This window comes from Plutella xylostella, chromosome 14 (genome assembly GCF_932276165.1).
Source record: "Plutella xylostella chromosome 14, ilPluXylo3.1, whole genome shotgun sequence".
In the NCBI taxonomy this organism is placed as follows: domain Eukaryota; kingdom Metazoa; phylum Arthropoda; class Insecta; order Lepidoptera; family Plutellidae; genus Plutella; species Plutella xylostella.
The window spans coordinates 10,975,250-10,984,940 of NC_063994.1; positions in this window are offsets into that span (position 1 = coordinate 10,975,250).

Sequence of the window (9,691 nt, forward strand, 5' to 3'; positions counted from 1 at the left end):
ACCTTGGGGGTTCCACTTGTCCCTCGTCTGCGCGAGTGCGCGGTGGACTACGTGGTTCCGAACTTTGACGCGGAGTGGGTTCCATGAAGTCCTCCACAGCCTTCTCCGCCGACCTAGTTCTTCCAAGCCTGGTTAGCTTTTTTGATATTATATTCGGGATCGCCTGAAATGCCCTGCCCAGTGTCGCGAGCATCGACGAGGTGGCGTTTGCGTCGACGGACTTAGAACTCCGAGCCGCTTCTTTCTCCGATTCTACCCGTAACTGGAGACGTTCTGACCCCGATATCTCCGGGTTCGAAACGGGATGGTCCAAGTGATCGGTGGGGACTCGTGGTGCACCGTGACCGTGGTGTTGGGTCAAAAGGTAACTTAGGCTCTGGCCCCTGTCCTCGTAAACCACGATTTCGTGGTGTTTTGACGCCAGGAGTACTCCCTCGTAATCCTTTGTTTCCCCTTTAAAGTAGGCCACGGTCATGGCGTCCACGCTGATCTTCCGAGGAGCGGTCTCAGGTGTGGCCCGGTTGCCTATACGTGTCAGCACATTGCACATCTGTTCGAACTCGGTGGCGTCTGTGCAAAGATCGCCCGCGCAGAACAGTACGATGACCTTGTTGTCCTTTCGCACCAGTCTGCACGTGACATCTTCGACTTCCACCTTTGGTAGTTGATCGAACACTTTGCGGCGCATTGTGATCTTTTTAGTGCTGCCGTTTACAAGTGCCCCTAGGCCTGGTGATAATGTGACACTGTTTTTGGCCAAAGCATTGCAAAACGCTATCCCTAGACATTCGGTGTTGTTGTCCATGAACAGCGCCGTGCCTCTCAGCCGTATTCCAGGGCGACCCGTATGTGCCAGAGACAGGAGGTCCAGCTTCTGAGTTGCGCGTTTTAGAGCGAAGGGCTTCTGTGTTGTGTTTTGTGTTTGTGTTGGTGTTGGTGTTGTGGTGTGATCGGGTGTGGGTGTTGGTTTGTTTAGAGTGCTGTTGCGTCTAGAAGATATTTCAGCAACATATCCCATGAAGTCCAGCAGGTATTGTCTGGACTTTTTGCACTCTAAAGCTATGTGTAGTGTGTGATGAGTCAATTTGGTGTTTATTAAATATTCTAAGTCCTGGCGTCTCAGCTGGAAGCGGGGGCACTCGAGCAGAAGATGTAACACCGACTCATTTACGGTGGCATCGCACTCGCACCCGGGGTGCTGTTTTAGGTTAAACCTGTGAAGGTATTCCCCGAAACCCCCGTGGCCCGTCAGGATTTGAGTCTGGAAGTGGTTCGGTTTTGCCTCCCTGATGATACGGTACGCTTTATCAACGTCCGGGAGGAACATTTTTGTGATTGAACCAGTTTCAGAACTGTCGTATCGATCCTGCCATTTCTGAACAGTTTCGCTCCGGATTGTTTTCCTGACGTATGAGAGTGGTACCTCCGCATAGTCTGGTTGCGATGGTGTTTTTGAGGATGCTGCCTTTGCCAGTTCGTCTGCTCTTTCGTTACCCGGTGTACCGACGTGGGCCCTGAGCCAGAATAGCCGAACTTGTCTTCCATCTTCTGCGATCCGAGCCATATCCTCTTTTATTATTTTGGCCAGAGGGTGTGACAGTTTCGGATTGTTGAGTAGTTCTAGCGAAGATCTGGAGTCGCTTAGAATGTTTGCTACTGATACCTTACTGTCCTTTACCTTCCTGACTGCCTTATGGAGTGCATAAAGCTCGGATTGGAAAACCGTGCATGTTTTATCGAGGCTGAACAGTTCGTTCGAGGTCTCTCTTCCATCCTCCCACCATGTGAGGGCGGCGCCAACTTTCCCATCCATTTTACTGCCATCTGTGTAGATTTGTGGTCCGGTAATATGGAGGGTTGCTATAGTGTCGCTGTCCATGTTCTCCAGGAGCTCGTACTCGGTAGTTATTTGGGTAGCAGGATGCGGGAAGTCTGCAAACTTCACTTTCTGCTCGAGCTGTCGTCCCGGAGGTAGGAAGGTGGTTGATAGTCCCCGCTTGGCCTCATACATTGCGGCATTCTCTTGTATGCGCAGGTCCAATGGTAACGTCCCCGATAGCGCCAGCACCGATGTCAACGATGCTGTTCTATATGCCTTGCAGATTTTCTGAGCAAAGCAGCGCTGTATTGCTTCCAGCTGTTTTTTATTTGTTTGTAGTTTAGTGGCTTCTGACCAGGCGCATGAGCCGTAGGTGATAATTGGCTCAATCACCGCGACGTATATGGTCCTTATAATTTCTCCATTCAGTCCCCAAGTAACCTTGGCCGCACACGCTAGTTGTTTGTAAATATTTGAGGCTTTTTTACATACTGCCTTCACGTGTGCGTTGAAATTGAGGTTCTTGTCGATGGTGAGCCCTAGGATTTTTATTTCGTCAACAATGGCTAGCGTTTTACCGGACATTTGTATGGCGGGGGGGTCGAACTTTAGTTTCCTAGTTAGCAGCATAACGTTGGTCTTATGTGCTGCAAAGTTCAGTTTGTTGTTTTCCCCCCATTCGGTCACTTTTGCCAGCACACTGTTGGCGGTTTCCTCCATTTGGGCTATGGACTTTCCAGAGAAGATCAGGACACCGTCATCCGCGAAGGCTTGGCAGTAGACATCCTCGCCGGACAGTATCTGGAGCAAAGGGTCAAGGATGAGGTTCCAGAAGGTTGGTCCACCAATTGAACCTTGAACACAACCCTTAGATGTGGTCCTCTCACTTTTTGCCCCTGCGTAGTTTACTGTTATTTTCCTTCCTTCGAGGTATGAATCTACCAGCCTCCTCAGATTTTGCGGGCACCGCCTGGTCAGTAGTTGGTGCTTGAGAGCCGGCCACCACGCGTTATCGAAGGCACCCTCTATGTCTAGTGAAACTACAATGACCGATTGTTTTGCCTGTAGCTGAGACCGGATATGTTTCACTAAGTCATAGAGCGCGTCATCCGTACCGCGCTGCGGCATGAATCCGTACTGTTTGGGGTTGAGAGTTGGCAGAAGGTGATACTGCAGCCTGCCCACCAGGAGTTTCTCGAGAATCTTGCCTAGTACTGATAGAAGGCCTATCGGTCTATAAGATTTCGGGTGGGTGTAGTCTTCCTTGCCTGATTTCCTTAGTATGACTACATGGGCCGATTTCCACTGTGATGGGAAGTAAGAAATGGCTAGGCATTGATTTGCGATTTCCATGAATACTTCTTTTTCACAGCGTACGGCTCTGGCGCAGATATCTGCAGTGTACCCATCTGATCCTGGGGCTTTCTTCGGGTTTTGTGCTTTAAGCACAGCTTCGACTTCTGCCTCAGTAAAAGGTGGGTCCACTGCCGTATTTTCCCTCACTTGGTGTTCTTTCCCGCACTCCACTGTATGTCTGAGTTGCGTATGGTATGGTTTGTCTGTGGTTGCAGAGTCCTCAGGGTAGAATGTGTCGGCTAGTAGTGCGGCCGACTCTTCCTGGCTGAGTGTTTTGCCGGTGCAGTTACGCAGTAGCATGTCTTCTTGCCTGCCTGCAGTCTGCCTGAGTACTCTGTACACTCCATCCCACATGCTCTCTCTGTCCTGTGCAGTGCAGAAGGTTTTCCAACTCTCTGTTTGGGCTTCAGAGGCTTTCTTGAGATATTCCTCTTTGGCCTCAATGTATTCCCTCAGCACGTGTTCTTTTCTGATTGGGGCAGCATTTTTAATTCTACGCTTTTTGCGCAGTACGTCCTTGTGCAAGGTGTTCAGCTCTGGTGTCCACCATGGAGGCGTGGTGTTTGTCTTCCTGTTGCCTGTTTTCGGAATCGCGTGCTCGCACGCTTCCTCGATGGACTCTATGTAGGCTTGTATATACGACTCCAGTTCCTCGTGGCTTTTTGCCGACCTTATTGTGTTGACGTTGATGTTCCTCCTTACGAGAGATTGATGTAGCAGTGAGTCGAAATCCTCCCAATTTGCCTTATTACAATTGTACCTCCTGGTGGTAGTTCGAGGAATTGGTTTTAATTTTCCTCCCACCGCCAGGGTGAATGTTATTGCGTTGTGGTCGGCTGTGGTCAGATCTCGGTCCACATACCAGTTGTTGATCTTCCCAAGCAAGGGTGTCGAACATGCCGTCACATCGACAAAGCTGCTGTGCAGCTTCCCTCCGCGGTATACTTCGAAGGTCGGTGTGTTGCCGCTGTTTAGAACTTGGTAGTCCATTTCTGACAGGAAGGAAACATAGTCCTGGCCTCTTGGGTTTTCGGACGGGCTGCCCCACCAGTGGCTCCAAGCGTTTATATCCCCGCCGATAAGTATGTTGGCCGTGAAGGAGCTTAGTTTTTCGCATACTGCTTTAGTACGCTCAATGTAGGGTGAGATACTGTCGTCACCTTCGTAGTATACGGACACGATTCCAAGTTTTAGTGGGCCTGCTTCCACCAAGACTGCTGCTTCCGTTTCTGTGACAAGCTGGGGGTCATGCGTTACTCTCAGCCTGTCACCGAAAATTATTACAGCAGCCTTGACGGGCTTCTGGCGGTTGAGGGTGCACTGGATTACTGTTGTGCCGGGAACTTGTTTGACTATGCCAGAGGATCCCACATATGGTTCCTGGACAATAGCTACCGCGGTTCCGTTGTCCTCAGCCGCTTTCAGAAGCTCGGCCGTTGCCTGTTTTGATCTTTGCAGGTTGGCTTGGATGAAGTGGAGTCTTGTGTGCCCGTGATTACTTTGGTGGACGTTCCCCTGTTGAACTGTTGCGTTAGCAGTACGCGACCCTGGACCGCGCTATGTTGTCCCACATTTGTCTTTCAGGACATAAGTCGCTGTAGGCTATGTGGGGCTCAATACTGGAGGTGTTGCCCTTCTTTTTTAAGCAGTTTTTGCAGGTGGGTGGTTTCTTGGCCTCCCTGGCTGGACATTCCTGCCAAGAATGAGATTCGCCGCAATAGTTACAGCTCTGATTCTCATCTTTGCACATGGGTTTTGTGTGTCCAAAGCCGAGACATTTGGCGCACTGTACGAGGGGTGATTGGTCCTCCACTGCAGCTCTGCCCAGACCAATATGGACCAGACCCACCTCCACCAACCGCTTATGTAGTACAGGCGACACCTCCAGCACTGGGTGGCACTGGAGGTTGTTGCGTGCCTTTTTACGGTAGCGCACCGTCATTTTCTTTTCGTCCAGTGCTAGGCCCTTAAAGGTGTTTTTGTTTTGGGCCTCCAGGATCTCTAACAGCTCCTTATCGCTGTGGTAGGCCATAACATTTTTTAGTCTTACCAGCGGGTTTATTAGTTTTCCACTAACTACTTCTAAGTCGTTTCCTAGGCGATCAAGCTGGGACTTGACCTCTTTGGCGCTCTCCTCATTCCCCATGCTCAGCACCACTTTACGGTTTTTACCCTTACGCACTTTGTCGACTTGGATGCCCGTACCTTTGAAGTCCAGCGACGTCCGTATCGTCTCTATGACGTTGTCCCCGGTGTTATTGGGATCCTTGGACGTCACTATGATCGTATGTTTCGCCTTAGGTTTGGGGCGGGCCGCGACAGGTGGTGGTGCTTAGAGGTGTGAGCGCCGATTTATTTTTATTTTTGAGGGCGGAGTTAATCCACACCAAGTTAGAATTTAGGGCCTTTGATTGGCTGGCCATCTCTGCCACATCTGCCCTAAGGGGAGTTATAATTTCCTCCAGATGTGTGGCCGTGTCGGAGATGGCCAGCTCGGCTCCAATTCCAAGCTGCCCCGATGTTATTGGGCCGCTCGTGTGTATTTGGTCCTTAACTTCCTCAAGTTCTTTTATAATGTCGTGGGACCTGGCTTTAAGTCCCACTGTCTCCTCCCTAATTACCTCCCGTATGGTTTCCTCTGTTACTGGTCTCGTGCTGCGGAGCCAAGTTGCTATTTCTTGAAGCTCGCCCTTGAGCACGGAGATCTCCCGGTTGATCAATTGGAGATCCTCAGTAATTCCGGTACGGGGGGTCTCTGGGGGTGGGGATTTTGGAGATGGGTGCCCTGTAGGTGGAGTCTGGGCGTCCATCTTCATATAGTGGATCTCATTGGCCAGGTCCCCGAGTTTTAATTTTATCTCCTCCAGAGCCGGTCTGAGGTCAGGATGTAGGTGTTCGTTTGCAGTGGTCGCCATGGTTGTATCCTGCGTAGTTTTTTGGGGTCCTTCGCTGGTTTTGTTCGTTGGAGGTGTCACCTCTTTTGCTTCGATATGGACGGCTTTTATGGTCTTCATAAGCCATCTCAAAGTTCAACCAACTTTGGACCCCCGTTACCGCCTTATGGGTACCGGTCCAGGCTTCCTTTGCCTCGCGCAGCAGCGCCTCGGAGCGCTGTCTTTCTTCCACGAGTTGTTTGTTGTGGGCGCGTTCCACCCTGACCATTTCCCTGGCTGACCTGCACTTTTCCTCCTCTCTGAGGAGCTTGTGCCTGTTTCTTGAGTCAGCAAGAGATAGCACCATTTCATAGAGGTTTGCTAGTTGTTCCACAGCGATCGCCCGGATTTCTCTTTTTAAATTGTTGGCTGACTCTATGGCCCCCTTGCCGGCCATGAGGTATTCCCGGGCCCTGGCTGTAGCTAGGTCCTTACAGACACCGGTGTGCTTCCCAATAACGGGAGGAAGAAGGCTCTCCCTTCCACTGGCCACACTCTCGATGTCCGTCCAGTCTTCGTCCGTGAGCGCCTCCTGCTCGTCATGTGCTGCTTCAAGTTCCCTAGATGGTGATGGGGACTTTCTAGGTGACTTCACGGGGGTGGTCGAGACAACGATGCCGTAAAAGTCATTTTTAGCGTGCGTCGGGGAGGCGCTGGTGGACGGTTGTGGGTCCTCGATGTGAGCCTTTTGGGCCGTATCTTGACCGGCTTCAGGGGGACTGTGGTGTGATTTGTCTGTTGTGTGCGTGTTTTTTTTGTGTGGTGTGTGGGGGTCACAGAGGGATTCGTCTGCCACAAGGTCGCGCGTCTCGTCCACGGACATCTTCCTTGCGACGGATTGCGCATTCTTTATGGAGACTGCCCTCCGTAACCCTCCCGTGTGTATCCGCTTTGTAATGCCCTTCGCTTGGGCGATACTCCGGCAAAGGTTGCTCGGTCCCTTATTGCCACTAAGTCTTTTAGGTTTGGTGGCAGCCGCCCGTTGTTTGGCGGCTGGGACCGGAGTGTAGGATATCCTTTTGCCGATGCTGGGTCCTGCCTTGATTGTTGGGTTTTGTGGGGTTTTAAGGGGAGTTTGTAATGATGACTCGGTCCTCCCTTCCTCGATGGTCTCCGGGGTCCCCGCTGAGATGTTGTCCTCGAAGAGGTTTACTTTAGTTGGTGTTGTGTTACCTGACATTGTGGCTACTAAAAACCGACGATTTCGTGCGCAAACTTAAAGAAATTCTTAGTAGTATATAGTTAACCTCTAGAACTGTGATGTGGATTATTAATATTTTATTATTTATTAAAAGTTATTGGCAATAATTACAATATCTTTCCCTAAACCGAATTTGGAAAAACCCTTGGAGCCAATCGGTAGGTCTTGTTTTTCCGATTCTAATGAGCCCAAGCACGGGTCTCTGCGGCCAAAACTGGCGGAGTAAGGCTCCGAGGGGGTGAGGTCAAAATTTTGAGGGGGGAGGGGGGGGGGGGGGAGGTTTCGTGGGGAGTCTATGTAGGGGGGGTTATGATTGGTACTTTTTGGGAGGTCTGGTGGGACGAGTAACTGGGGGGGCCCACAATTAGTGTGGCCAAAATTTAGAAAACCCTTGGAGCCAATCGGTAGATCTTGAGATTCCGATTCTAAGGAGCCTAAGCACGGGTCTCTGCGGCCAAAACTGGATGAGTTAGGCTCCGAGGGGGTGAGGTCAAAATTTTGAGAGGGGAAGGGGGGGGGGGAGGTTTCGTGGGGAGTCTATGTAGGGGGGGTTATGATTGGTACTTTTTGGGAGGTCTGGTGGGAAGACTAACTGGGGGGGGTTCACAATGACAAAAAATATGGAGTCTAAAAAAAAAAAAAGGGGGGGGGGGGTGACCTTAGGTCAGATATCGCAATATAAAAAATAATCGGACTCCTCTACCTTCTTCTTCCTGGGGTACACCTGGTGAGTTGACCTCTTCGGCGAAAGTCCCAGCTCGGGGTAGTTCCTGGTTCCGGAGATCCCTCGATCCTGGACCGGAGCTGGTGCCGAAGGTGTGGTGCTGGTGCGGGTGGAAATTTGTCAGGTGCTTGTATGCGGCGGTGGAGTACTGATGTCTGCCTCCTCTCGGTGAAGTCAGTACTTCCCGGTCGTAGATGGTTCAGGAGTTCCGTTGACCCTGAACCATCTACGGTTAGGTTAGGTTAGGTTAGGTTAGGTTAGGTTAGGTTAGGTTAGGTTAGGTTAGGTTAGGTTAGGTTAGGTTAGGTTAGGTTAGGTTAGGTTAGGTTAGGTTAGGTTAGGTTAGGTTAGGTTAGGTTAGGTTAGGTTAGGTTAGGTTAGGTTAGGTTAGGTTAGGTTCCACGGACCTGCTTAGTTGTCTAAGTGGGAGGGGAGGTGAACCCCTACGTGGCGCGTCCCAGGTGGCGGATAGGGAGCCTCGGCTCTCTGCTACTACTACGCTCGTACTAGTCGCAGTGAGCCGAGGTTGAGTTTAACTCTCGCGGACCAAACACCAAGGAGGAGGAGGTTTTGAATCATGGAGGTACAAAAAATAGATAGTATTGTACCCCAGGAGGGTCCCGTAACTGGAGAATCCCTCCCCGAGCCAAGCGGCTCGGGCTGCCCCTCGTATTCTGGGGGGGGCAATTTGCACCTTCATGATTTGAAACAAAAAACAGCGAACGATAATTATACACGTAACGAAAACGAATTTGCGCGCCCATTGGAGCGCTCGTCTCAGCGCAGAGACAGTGTCGGGTCGGACACGTCGTCGGTGGTGTCATTTATCTCAATGACATCATCGGACGTCGTGTCTAAACGGCCCAGGAAAAGGGGGAACCCGGGAGCCAATAACAGCCCGCCGGGTTCAAAACGCCGAGTGCTAAGGCGCTCGGTTAGGGATGGAAGTGGGGAGGACGATGAGATTCTTGGCCAATCTCTCACCCCCTCCAACACCAGGGCGAAGGCCTCACTACCAAAGGTGGATGACCTGTTGGCAGAAATGCAGGGACGACCGACAGCTGATCTGAATGCTTTTATTGCAGCTCAGCTGTCCACTGTCGTAGGGGTTGCCGACAGGTCGAGAAATTTGAAGGGCACCTTCGTCCACAGTCTTCGCCTTGCCGCGAGACAGGTGCAGGCCGCCACCACAGAGCTGGTTGAACGCACGGTGTCGGGCCGGAACGAGGAGAGGCTGGAGCGGGAGAACGCAGAGCTGCGCTCTCAGGTAGCCGCCCTCAGTTCGAGGCTGGAGGACTTGGCCAAGGAGGTGGCAACTCTCCGGCAGACTCAGGACCATGTCGCAGCGCCGGTTTCGCCTGCCAGGCCTTCCCCCGAACCTTCGGGAGATTGGGAGCGGCGCCTGATGGAGCGCATTGGGAGCCTGATGGACAAGAAACTGGCGGCAGTTGCGTCCATCGCTTCCGCTCCAAAGACCCCACCTCGTGCCGGCTCCACACCGTCAGCCGGGCACAATAGGCCAGCAGTTGGGGCAGTCCCAGGGACACAGCCCAGGCCTAAGGCCAAAAAAAGGAAGAGGAAGAGGAAGAAGGGGGTCGCGGAGACACCAGCTCCGGTGGCTCGGTCACAACCAGTGCCTTCTTCTGCTACTCCGGCAG